At 32.0% G+C, this 12266-nt stretch overlaps 1 protein-coding gene across 4 annotated transcripts in view; it reads left to right on the top strand.

Moving 5' to 3' along the window:
• LOC126881253 (sporozoite surface protein 2-like) overlaps positions 1-12266 on the top strand; it is a 91250-nt gene that overhangs the window by 27505 nt on the left and 51479 nt on the right. The window lies entirely within an intron of this gene.

The following is a 12266-nucleotide window of genomic DNA, read 5'->3' as shown; positions in this document are numbered from 1 at the left end:
CAATGGTATAGTGTGCTTATCCATAGCATTTTACATCTCTTGCATCTCTGAGAGCATCTGTGTAGTGATTTCGTCCATGTTATTTTGTTAAACTTTGTAGTTCAACATTTAAGTCATCTCTCAGGTGTTAAAGAATAAATGCCTGATTTTATTCTAGTTTTTTTAGTTTTTCAACCACCTTTTCTAGCAGTTTATTTATTGGGTAAAAGGGGGAGAAGTGTACTTTTGAAGTGTGTAGAATTAATAATTCTTAGCTGAGCGCTTTCGGCTTATAAAGCCATCTTCGGAGCTATGCTACAATAAAAGATCTCTAATGAATAATTGATCTTAGAATTCAAAGTTTAACTTACGTCAAAAAGGTCAAAATACCACTATGAAGAGAGATGGGTTCCATTTATGATATGAAATACTTCTGTTTCTTATGTAGTTTTTTATTGGTTGGAAAAAACCTTGTCTGTCTGTTTAAAAAATTGTTCAATTTGCTGTTGGTTATTTTTGTATCCAGAAAAGTTAAACATCAAGAACGAGCACAAAGGACTTTCACACGAAAATTACATTATATATAAAACGAATATTTGATCATGGTAAGGTCAAAAAGACCTTACCATTTGAATACTGCGGTGTCAGATAGCAGAATGGTCGCCTCGCATGGAGGATTTTTAATGACAGTCGATGTAGACAGGGTGTGCTCGTTAAGGTGTCTTCACATTTTCTCATATAAAGTGACAGTTGACATATGACATTTTTAGCAATTGGATTGAACAACTTTTCAACAAAGTCTGTAGTTACATAAATCTGGTTTTTAAAAAAATAATGAAATACATATTGAAAAGAGACTTAAGGTCTAGGATAAACCAATTGACAAGTTATCCTCCACAAACCAAACTCGAATCGGTTTCGAAAATTAATACATGATGTAAAGAAACTTGATGGTGAAGTTTTTTAGGAAGATGGGAAATAAATTAACAATGAATTTTGTGAAATGTGATTTTTAAAGAATAAGCTGCCAAATGATTTATTACAAATATTGTTTTAAATGATGCTTTAGTAAAGAATTAAAAAATTAAAAAAATTATTTTTTGATTGCATGAGGTCAAACTTCTTCCTCCAGAGTCTCCCACAAGAGTCTGAACAAAGGTTTATAGTTGTAATTAAGATTGATTTGTGTATTCAAGCAAAAATCAGGATTAAGTTTCATCTCTAGATCTTCTAAAAGGTTCATTTGTCTGTAGTTTTTGATTGGGATGTTATGTAAAATTGTACTGTTTTCGGAAGGAGAGAAGGAATGGTTGCTAAATGTAACATGATAACCAAAATTTGATTTTTCTGGATTGTTGAGATGTTCTTTGATCCTCTGAGATAGGGTCCTCATAGTCCTGCCCACATAAGTCATGTTACAATCCCCACAAGACAGTTTGTAAATACCACTTGTATTTAGTTTGTCGATTTTATCTTTGGTGTGGCTGAAGATGGATTTGATGTTATTTTTCGTTTTGAAAGATATGTTAAGGTTACTGACTTATTACAAAGTAATCTTGATACTTTTTCTGAAATTGGCCCTAAGTAGGATAAGGATCTATAAATAGCTGTAGTGTTGGGTTCGTTCTCTGTGTTAAAAGCTTGGTTTAGTCTCTTTTTGAGTATTGATCTTCTAATGACCTTATCTACAGTAGAAGAGGGGAAACCATTGTTGTTTGCTATTTGTTTAATAATTGAAATTTCGTTGTTGTAATTGTCTTGGGACATGGGGATGTTAAGAAGTCTGTGGACATAACATTGAATAGCTGCCATCTTATGTTCAAAAGGATGGTTAGATGATATGGGTATAATATGGTCTGTTTGAGTAGGTTTTCTAAATACTGAGTATTCTAAAGTAGTAGACGATGAAGAAGTGGAAGATGTATTCTTTTTGATGGTTAGGTCTAGAAAATTGATCATGTTGTTGGTTTCTAACTCAAATGTGAACTTAATTGCTGGATGTAGGTTATTAATTATTGAAAGAATGTTGTTAGGTTCTGAAGGAGGACCTTCTATAAATGCTAAAATATCATCAACATATCTGTACCATAGGATTATTTGTGGATGTGAATGGACAAAATTATTGTGACGGTTGAACTGGTACTGAAGTGGAGATTTAAATAAGGGTACAATATACAGGGTGTTGTATGAAGTAAAAGACAGGTCTACTCGCAATCATTTATTGTTAACTCCCGACGACCGGTTTCGCTCTCTATAATATGCAGAGCATTTTCAGGTCAACGGTTACAAGTAAACTAAATGCTACAATTAGTCCATTCTTTCACGGTTTTTGCTCTAAATTTTAAAGAACCGCTTGGATTGACATGAAATTTGGCATACGTATAGCTTACATGTCAAAGAAAAAAAGTGATATTGTCCCGATGTGTGCTTTTGCCCTGGGGGTGACTTTCACCCCCTTTTGGGGGTGAAAAAATATATGTCCAAAATAAGTCCGGAAATAGGTAAACTGACTAATTTTAAGTAACTTTTGTTCTATAGAGCTTTTTCGCCAAGACAACACTTTTTGAGTTATTTGCGAGTGAATATGTTTATTTTTCAACAAAATAACCACATTCTTAGACGGTTTTTGGCAAATAACTCAAAAAGTAAGTATTTTGTCGAAAAAAACGTTCTTAGCAACAATATAGCCTATAAAAAAGTAAAAAAAATGGTGTACGCGTTAAGTCTCTGGATCTCGTAGAACCAGAGTTATAGCCAATGAAAAATATATTCATATTCACCAGATTTCAAATAGAATATTTCGACGTAAAATATCCAAAAAATTAAGCACTTTTTGGGAAAACCCATTATAATTTTTTTAAAGTGTTTAAAAAAAGCTTTATTTTTGTTTTTACAAAAAGTTTTTAGCTTTAAATTTAAGCAAGTTACGCTCAAAATAAAGTTGGTCCCTTTTGTTTTTGCAAAAAAAAAATCGGGAAGACTACCCCCTAATTAGCAATTTAAATGAAATTAATCGTTACCGCTCCACAAATTATTTTACTTATGTTGTGTTTATATGATATGTAAGTTTCATCGATTTAAAGTGCTTATTTTTGAAAAAATTTGGTTTCAAAGTAAAATTTTTAAAAATTTAAATTTTGAAAAATATGCCTTTTTCAAAATAACTTAAAAATTGTTAGAGATACCAAAAATCTCGAAAAACAAAAAAAGTCAGATTTGCTTTTCTAAATATCATGTATTTTTTTGTTTTTCTGTTAGACAAAAATTGATTGAGATTTGGTGTTTCTAAATTTGCATACATTCGTGATCAGTGACTCGTTCAACCCATTTTAACTACAGCCCCTTCAATAATAAGGACTTTGAACCGACGAAACTTACAGATCATATAAACAATATATACACGAGTCAAGAAACTTGTGAAGTCGTAACGATTAAGCTCATTTAAGATACTAATTAGGGGGTGATTTTCTCGATTTTTTTACCAAAATCAAAAGGGAATAACTTTATTTTAAGCGTAACTTGTTTAATTTTGATGCTAGAATTTTTTTTTATCAAACAAAAATAAAGCTTTTTTTAAACACTTTAAATAAGTTGTAATGAGTTTTCCCCGAAATGTGCTTCATTTTTGGTTATTTCACGTTAAAGTATTCCATTTGGAATTCGACCAATATGAACCTATTTTTCATTAGCTATAACTCTGCTTCTACTAGGTGTAGAGACGTGATATATACACCATTTTTTAAATTTTTTACAGCCTATATTTTTGTTAAGAATGTTTTGTCAACAAAATACTTACTATTTGAGTTATTTGCGAATAACCGTCTAAAAGCGTGGTTATCTTGTTGAAAAAATGAACATATTCACTGCCAAATAACGCGAAAAGTTTGACTTAGTGAAAAAACTCTATAGAACAAAAGTTACTTAAAATTAGCCAGTTTATCGATTTCCTGACTTTCTTTGGACGAATATTTTTTCACCCCCAAGAGGGGGTGAAAACCACCCCAGGGCAAAAGCACATATCGGCACAATATCACTTTTTTTCTTTGACTTGTTAGCTATGTGTATGCCAAATTTCATGTCAATCCAAGCGGTTCTTTAAAATTTAGAGGTTTTGCAATATTTTACCGTTAAAGAACGGACTAAAATAAGAACCAGAGTTAGAACAATGTCTCGTTGTAAAAAGATGCTAAAAAGTCAGTCTTACACTCATCAACACATAAATATATGGAAATCTTTTAATAAATATAAATAAAACATTAAAACCGTTACATATTAAAAAATGAAATATATGGCATCAATTTTTATTCCATTTCACAAACAAAATAGCAAATATAGATTTGTTGGCTGTCTCTCGCCACTTTCTCCTTACCCTTAAGAACTAGCCCATATACTTAACATTTAACCTATACAACATTTTCCGACTGTAGAAGGAGCCCATTGTAGCGGCATGTAAGTACAACACGTTAACATTGAATAATCATAGACTGCATACATTTGTATGTGTTTGCTGGCATAGGAGCGTTTGTTACTGCTAGTATGTGTGTATACATATGTATCTGTCTGTGGTCTTAATTTATATATATATATATACAGCGTGTCTACTTAAGTTGGAAACATATGGGAAACTTTTTTATTATTAATTTTACGAAAAAAAGTTACTTTTTATAAAAAGTTCTGCATGTCCCAAAACCTAAGATTCAATCATCAGATATAAAATTTTCTCAATATTATACGAGGTATATCAAAAAATATGAATTTCGGTCAAGGGTAAAGTACCTGTATGTCTCTCAATATCGAAAATTCTTATGATAAAAAGTTGTTTGGAATTAAAAACTAAGATCAAATATGCAATTACATGCTTCTAATAAAAAAAAATTTTTTTTCTTAAATTTATGGATACCCAACATCGTTTTTAATTATTACAAATATGATAACTCTTTTATTATTCATTTTACGAAAAAAAGTTATTCTTCATAAAAAGCTTTTCAGGGTCTAAAATCTAAGACACAACCATGATATATCAACTTTTATTAATTTTATACGAGGTGTGTCAAAAAATATGAAATTCGCTCAAGATTATAGTACCTTTATATTTCACAATATTTCAATTAGAAGGATGTAATTGCATACTGAAACATAGTTTTTAATTCTAAACAATTTTTTTAATAACCGTTTTCAATATTGTGAAAATAAAGGTACTTTACACTTGAGTGAAATTCATATTTTTTGACATACCTCGTATAAAATTAATAAAATGTGATATCTGATAGTTGCATCTTCGGTCTTAAGACATACAGAGCTTTTTATAAAGAATACTTTTTTTTCGTAAAAGTAATAATAAAAGAGTTATCGTATGTGTAATAAATAAAAACGAAGTTAGTATCAATAAATTTGAGAAAAATTTGGATAATATTTTTTTCCAATTAGAAGCATGTAATTGCATATTTGATCTTAGTTTTTATTTCCAAACAACTTTTCATAATACGAATTTTCGATATTGAGAGAAATAAAGGTACTTTACTCTTGAACGAAGTTCATATTTTTTGACATACCTCGTATAATATTGACAAAATATGATATCTGTTGATCGAATCTTAGGTTTTAGAGCATGCAGAACTTTTTATAAGGAATAATTTTTTTTCGTAAAATGAATAACAAAAAAGTTTCCCATATGTTTCCAACTTAAGTAGACACGCTGTATATATATATATTGTTAAGATATGTAAAATTTGAATTAATATGGTTTCGATCTTAATATTTTAGAAAAGTTAAAACATATAATAAAAATATACCAAAATTAATTTCGAAGAAATGAAAGTCAATTATCTTTGGATGGCCGTAGGTAAACAAAATTTAAATAGGGATTAAGTATTTTCTTTGTACAGTTAGTATGATAAGGAAGTGGTTATGTGTTTGGACAATGAGATCGGGTTAGGGAACAATTGTATTTAGAAATTTAAATGAATGTAATCTCCTTAAAAACCGATTGGCATGTAATTAGTTTTAGGAAATTTCTAATGGTAGGAAAAGTTGGTGTTGAATCTGACATTGACAATTTTGAATTTAATTCTTTGGAATCGTTGTCAGTGGACTTTCATAATTTTTTAGATAATTTTTTTTTACGGTAGAATAATTTTTTCAACGTTACTGTTTAGTGCTGGCCTTTAAACGAATGTGATTCTAGACGATAGTTGTTAAATGATCGTCAAGTCGAATAGTGGTGATCTCTGAGAGTCTCCTGAAGTAGTAAGGCAGATAAATGAATAGCTGTGAGTTTGTTGAAATAAGTGTCCTGACGGAGGCTCATCACGTAAAGCATTGTAAGTTATATTTTTCTACTTATATTCCAAGAGTCACCGTTGCATACCGGAACGAGAAATAGATTCAGTTTATTGAGAGGAGAAAAGGCTAGCATTGTTTTTTGAAAGATACGTGCATCTGTAGGGGGTCATTGATGACAATAGGCTTGCAATAGTTTGTTGCGAGATTGCTGACTACATAGGGGGCTGCTAAGAGTAAATTGTAGGCGACCAGAGACAAGAATTTGGACAACTCATCATCCGAGAGACAGTTTTATTTTTTTTTTGTAGAATTATTCATAACGCAAATTTCAATAAGTACTTTAGATAGTGGTAGGAGTATTTCAATAATCAGAATAGGAGATATTATTTTTAGAGGATATTTTGAGGGTGAATTTATTTCAATAGATGTTTTTGTACCATATATGTGTTTTATTCCGTTAGTCTTTGACCTTATTTATCATATGTAAAGCAAAGGAGATATTGAAGCACGAGAATATAAAACCCTGAGATTAGAGCATTAAATAGTGTGATTAAATCATAAGTGCATCATTAAAATTAAATTTAATTAATTAATTAATTATCTAATCAATTGCTTTGAGCACACCGATCTTTGAATATCACATTAACTGGAGCCCAGAACGTGGTGGCTTAAAAAATATCGCAGCTTTGCATTTGATGGTAGGGAAAGAGATAAGGAATAACTACAGGTGATCCAGAGATAATTTGACAATTTTTCCAGGTGTAAAAATATTTTTGATTTATGGATTGATCGTAGGTAGTTGATATTTACTGCTATTGAATTATTTAATATTTTTACCAATCGTACATTTGATATTTATTTTGAAATTTACTGATTGCATATTTGATATTTGTGGCGAAAATTTATTAAATTTGGGGAGAAATATTTGTCGTGTTCTGCAACTTATAGAGTGTTGTAAAATTTCACATTTGGCGGGGACAAAGAAAACAGTAACAAAAAGAAACAACATGTCGACCACAAGGAGGCAAAGCAAAATGCAAGAAAGCAGAGAGAATACCAGAGAAGAGGAAAAAATTGTTGAAGAAGGATTGGGTAATGAAGGAGATACAACGATTATGGAGAGAAAAGAACAGGAATTAACAGGAATAGAGAAACTATTGCAACTGATGCAACTCCAATCACAACAAATGGATAGAAATCAACAGGAAACAAAAAGGACAATGCAAGAAAATCAACAGGAATCAAAACGAGCCATGGAAGAAACACAACAAAAAATAGAGAAAAATCAACAGGAAGCAAAACGAGCCATGGAAATAACACAACAAAAAATGGAAGAAACACAAAGAGAAATATTACAGAGAATAGAACAGAAATTGGAAGAGAATGATGGCAAATTGGAAAAGCGTTTGGAAAAATATGAAAATGAAGTGAAAGCCTGTTTAGAAAAAGTTAGAGAAGAAACAGAAAGGAAACTGAAGATGCAACGAGAAGAAATAGAAACTAAAATGAAGGATATTAAGACTGTGCAGAAGATGGAATTAGAACAGTTAGAAAGCAAATTTGAAAATGCAATACAAGAAGACAGGCGAGAAATAGAAGAAAAATTTAAGCAAAACGAAAAACAAATTGCGGAACTCAAGAATCAACAGAATTGTGGAGAAAGAAGGGAAATGATTATCCTTGGTACAAGCGACGCGAAAATACAATTTGGAGGGGATATTAGAAAAACACACCCAGTACCATTTGTTAAAAATTTGAAAACCAAATTGCAACATATTAGATATTTTGACGACTGCAAAGAAACAATTAGAAACCATCTGAAAGAAGGAGCAGCGTTATGGTATGAAAGTAAAGAAGATGAGTTTGAAAATTGGACAGATTTCGAAAATAAATTTCTCAACTATTTCTGGGGGAAAGTTAAACAGAGGGAAATCAACCAAGAGCTACAGAATGGAAGATATCACGAGAAAATGGGAATATCGGAAGAAAGATATGCTTTGCAGATATATAACAATTCCAAATATCTAGACTACAAATACTCTACCGAACAACTGGTAGAAATGATAAGCAGACATTTCGAAGAAACGCTGGAGGACCACGTGATTTTGAGAAACTATCAAGATATTGATAGTTTGTGCCAATTCCTTCAAGTAAGGGAAGCAAAAAGAAGAGAAATGCGAAACAGAAGACAACATGAACAATATAATGGACCGGCAAGAAGGTATCAATCAAATTATGACCAGAGAAACCGACATGCCCAATCAACAAACGAAGATAGGCCGAGAGAATACCAAAATTACAATAGACAACAAAATTATGATAACAGGAATCACGCAAAAAATAGAACATATGAAAATCACAACAGAAACAGAGATGCACAAAATCCTCCGACTAGGAATACGAACGAACAAAGGGACGGTAGAAACAATCAGAATTTTCAACGACAAAATAGAAGGGAGATGAATCATGTAACAATAGAAAACGAGGAAGAAGATGTATGCAATGAATCCAGACAGGATTTTCAATAAAGCATCCACTGAACAAACATAAACAACTCTCCGGTATATTTTGTCATCCGAGAGAGTTTATACAGTTGGCGGGAAATGAAAGACAAAGTTCTAATTCAAATTTAATATTCTTAGATGCATTTATAAAACATAAAGCGATTAAAATTTTGATTGATTCTGGATCGGAGATATCGTTAATCAATAAGAAACTAGTAAAAGAATTAAATTTGGACAGATTTGTGTATAAAATTCCTAGGGTTGCTTTAGTGGGTGCAAACAACAAAAAATTGACGACAGTAAATGAAGGTTTGGGAGTGCGGATCAGAGTGGGAGACAAATACTATATTATGCAATGTGTGGTGATCGAAGATTTAAACCATGATATGATAGCGGGAATTGATGAATTGAGTGAAAAACATATCACCATAAATTTTTCGGAGAATAAACTGGAAATCAGAGCAGAACCAGACAACATAGAAGAAGAAATGGAAATAGATAGGAAAATAATTGTTGAAAAGATAAATGAACAGGAAAAACATAAAGAAATCAATATGACTGTAGAGGAAAAACCGAAAGTACAAGAAAAAAATCAACCAAAAAAAAAAGAAGGAAGAAAAAGAAGAAGAGTTCAAAAAGAAAGAAGGAAAACAAGGTGGATACAAGAGAAAGACAGGAAATCGAAGGTACGGAAGAATTGTCGGCAATCGACGATAAAACAGAAAGGAAGCAGGAAGAAAAGGAAGTTCTCATAAGAGAAATGAAAGCAGTAGAAACATGGTGCTCGGGATACCAAATGGAAATTGAAGATAAAAAAAAACAGAAGAAGAAATAAAGGATGAGGACAGAGAAGAAATGGCAATAATGGACGAGAATCCAGAATTTTATGAAGAAATATTATGGACAGTGAATACATGCGAACAAAATGAGGATGAAAGAAAATTAAAATGTGGAGAAAACATGGAAAAGGAAGTAGAGAAGATTCTAGAAAATTATGGAGATTTGATTAATGAAGAAAGCCGAGTGGCTAAAAATTATGAACATTCTTTTAAAGTTAAAAACTTAGAAAATTTTAAATCCAAGACATATCCAATCCCGTATAAATACAGGCAAAGCGTCGGACAGGAAATTGAAAAAATGATCGAAGACAAGGTGATAGAAAGATGTGACTCTCCATATATCAACCCGATAGTATGCGTTAAAAAATCGAGTGGTGATTTGCGATTATGTTTAGATGCAAGAAACATTAATTCACACACAATCGCGCAATACGAAGCGCCTTTGAACATCGAAGCCATATTTGGACGAATCACAGGGTCACACATTTTTTCCAAAATCGATTTGAAACATAGTTTTTGGTTAATACCTTTGGCAGAGAAATGTCGAAATTATACCGCTTTTTCGATCGACGGAGTGGTATACCGATTTAGGGTGGTACCATTTGGCCTACAGAGTGCATGCGCTGCTTTGGTTCGCGCATTGAACACAATCTTAAATAGGCATGGAGAATTTGTTGTACATTACATAGATGATTTATTAATTTTCTCACCAGATATAACAAGCCATCTACGACATATTCACACTGTGCTAGAAGAACTGGATCAAGCGGGATTGAAATTAAATATTAAAAAGTGTCAGTTTTTCCAAAAGGAAATACTGTATTTAGGATTCAAATTAGACACAAAAGGGATTAGTCTTGCAGAAGATAGAATCGAAATTATAAATAACTACGCTAGGCCAACCAATTTAAAAACATTGCGGGGATTTTTGGGAATGGTAAACTATTTCAAAAAACTAATACCAGACATCAGCACAAAAGAAATACCGTTGATAGCATTACTTAAGAAAAATGTTAGGTGGAAATGGGGAACGGAACAAGAAATGGCTTTCAAAAATTTAAAAGGAGCTTTCTCCACAGCTGTAAGAGTACACCACCCAAGATATGATCAACCTTTCATTCTCCGGACCGATGCTTCCATAACAAAATTCGCAGGGGTGTTATCACAGATCCAAGACGATGTAGAGGTGCCAATCTGTTTTGTCTCCCGTGTAACCAAAACATATGAGAGAAAGTACAGCGTTACTGAATTAGAGTTCGCCAGTGTGTTATTTTGTGTAAATAAATTACGGTTTTACCTACTAGGGGCAAAATTCACCATTGAAACAGACCATGCAGCTTTGATACATATAATGAAAAATAGGCTGGTAAATAATAGAATTCATAGGGGCATTCTTTTACTTCAAGAGTATGATTTTGAATTTAAATATATCAAAGGAACTGACAATATCTTGGCTGATGCGTTGACGAGAGATGAACAATTCCGCAAAGAGGACCACAAAACTCTCCACGTTGGCATGAACATAATGAGAGAAGAAGCAGGCTTATTTTCTTTGGCTCAGATCAGGGAAAATCAGGAACAACTGGATGAAAGAGAAAAGCAAAGGGTCGAACAAGAGGATAACTTATATTTTAAGAGGGTCGATGGTAGAGAACTATATGTAATCAAGGAACAGATGGCAAAAGAAGTTTTAGCAAAATTACACTGTGACAACGGACACATTGGAAGCAGGAAGGTGTGGCTTATGTTCAGGGAGAACTACATTTGTCGAAAGGACTATACAATAGCCAAAGAGATGACTCGAAATTGCGAGACATGCCAAAAGTGTAAAAGTAAGAATTTCAAAAACGAAAACATCACAAAAAACGTCATAGCTCGGAAGAAACTGGATATTGTCGCCATTGATATGTTGAGCGATTTAATAACAACAACACAGAGGAATAAACACATATTAGTTATGGTGGATGTTTTTTCAAAGTGTTGTTCTGAAGCTATTTCCTTGTGGCATTTTTATGATTAATTATTTATATGGGAAATAAGCCACAATTAAAATGAAAAAAATAATTTTATTAACGTTTCGACGCCCAAATCGGGTGCCGTTGTCAAAATACAAAATATTACTAAAATAAACTAAAGTGTTGTTGCTAAGCAAAAAAAAATGGATCATTTTTTTTTTGATAAAAATCATTTTATCAAAAAAAGCCTCATGGATCAGAATTGTTGGATACATTCCTGAATATTATAAACGATCAAGAAGAGACAATAAAATTTACAATGGAAAAGGAATACAATAACAGCCTACCTTTCCTCGATGTTTTGATCTCAAAGAAGGATATTGGATATGAGACTCAAGTGTATAGAAAACCAACACACACCAACAGATATCTCAATTACAAGTCAAATCACAACATCAACGTTAAAAAGGGAATCATTAAATCCTTATATGATAGAGCCAAAATTACTTGTTCTAACGAAAATTCCTTTTTAGCAGAAAAACAATTGTTAACATCTGTTTTATTAAAAAATGATTATCCTTTATCGTTTATAAATAAGGAATTGTCAAGATTGGATCGAATGGAACAGAACAACTTAGAACGGGATCCTACAACATTCACCAGAAATAATACGAGGAAAATATCAATACCATATATAAAAGGACTAT

This window comes from Diabrotica virgifera, chromosome 1 (assembly GCF_917563875.1).
Source record: "Diabrotica virgifera virgifera chromosome 1, PGI_DIABVI_V3a".
Lineage (NCBI taxonomy): Eukaryota > Metazoa > Arthropoda > Insecta > Coleoptera > Chrysomelidae > Diabrotica > Diabrotica virgifera.
Note: the sequence above shows the minus strand (reverse complement) of the source record. Positions and strands in the feature narration are given on the sequence as shown.